This window comes from Pundamilia nyererei, unplaced genomic scaffold, assembly GCF_000239375.1.
Source record: "Pundamilia nyererei isolate P.nyererei 1_Seehausen unplaced genomic scaffold, PunNye1.0 scaffold00086, whole genome shotgun sequence".
Lineage (NCBI taxonomy): Eukaryota > Metazoa > Chordata > Actinopteri > Cichliformes > Cichlidae > Pundamilia > Pundamilia nyererei.
The window spans coordinates 1,322,255-1,323,769 of record NW_005187487.1 but is presented as its reverse complement, the minus strand read 5'-3'; the positions used below and the strand labels follow the sequence as shown (position 1 = coordinate 1,323,769).

At 38.9% G+C, this 1,515-nt stretch overlaps 1 protein-coding gene across 2 annotated transcripts in view; it reads left to right on the top strand.

Moving 5' to 3' along the window:
- alk (ALK receptor tyrosine kinase) overlaps positions 1-1,515 on the top strand; it is a 400,486-nt gene that overhangs the window by 226,587 nt on the left and 172,384 nt on the right. The gene's annotated exons all lie outside the window — the stretch shown is intronic.

Genomic DNA, 1,515 nt, shown 5'->3' with positions numbered 1-1,515 from the left:
ATGGTCAATTTGGTAAAGTAAATCCGTTGGGCATCTTTCTTCACCTTTAGACAATAATTCTGATGGCAAAAGAGCCAAACGGGACAGGCAAAAAAAAAAAAAAAGACCACACCCCTTCTCATTACAGAGATGCACATCACCTAATATGCTTAATTGGTAGTAGACTTTCGAACCTATACAGCTTGGAGTAAGACAACATGCATGAAGAGGATGATGTGGACAAAATACTCATTTGCCTAATAATTCTGCACTCCTTGTATTTATGCTGTGTTGTCATGTGAAGTGCTGTCATTCTGATTTCTTGGTCACCTGTATCAAATGACACTGCTCAGCAGTGGCTGACGGAACGTGGAATATCCTGTTGCATCCTTTACTCATTTGGCAAAGCCCCATTGGTAGTGTTTGTATCAGCTCAATCTATAAACAAGGCCACTTAATCAGTCAGCTCACTGGGCCTAGATATAAAGCCCCTCAGGTTGCAGTCCCTGCTAAGCCTCTTTAAATCATGACTTAGGCTTTCTGTTGACTTCCTTGTTTATTTTGGTTGGCGTCAGAGGCAAATTTAGACATCAGAGCACTGCAGTGTTATATTTTCCTAACTTTTCTATTGACAGCAGTACAGGATAGAATGAAAACTGGTCTTATGTCCAGTGTTGTCAATGTTGTGACGGTACAATGTGCTTGCACAGCCTATTAAGACTTTCATTGCTGCAGCAGAAAGAAGATAAGGAGGTGATTTGACAAAAATCAGTGATGCATATTTAAAACACCCTTTAACTGAAATACAGCAAAAGTTCAAACTGTTCTGATAATGCAGGGACGTTGCTGTGACTTATAAAGTGAATGCTTATTTTTATTTATTTTCTAAATAGCGTTACAAACGTTAGCTAATGTCGCCTTAATCACTAGAGATTATTAGCTATATAAACCTCCCACTACTCTATTGATATGAATGGTAGCATTTTACACAATTCATACCGCTCTAAATATGAAAGTGATGGACTACAAACCTGTTCTCCACTCGCAAAAGAGGGGTACATGTTGCTCTGTGCTAAATCTGCATAATAAAGGGAAGGTTTGTACTGTATGTACAGGTCTGATTTTCATGTGTCTGTGCTGAATAATACTACTTTAAGTGCTTGATGATTGGGTGAACTGCCTCTGTGTGGTTAAGAGACTAAAATAATGTTATGCATGTTTCTCATCTTATCTGTTTTGCTACAAATAGTTGTTTGCTTCTTTAATGACCGAGCCTTTGCTTTGGGTTTGATAACTAAAGGCTCCACCCTAAAATGATTGAAATCATTCACTCTGAATCATTCTTAGACACTACAATAGCTCAACCAGCTAATTACATTGCTTTTGAAGGTAACATTGTGATGTGTATCCAATTGAACTGAGGTGATTTGCAAATAAGCTGAGCCCCCCCTAAAAGTTTGAACCTAGGATCACCCCTGGTTACCATGGTGACATAACTTTACAACTCTTGCAAAACTCGGCAGCTCGTGTGCTGAC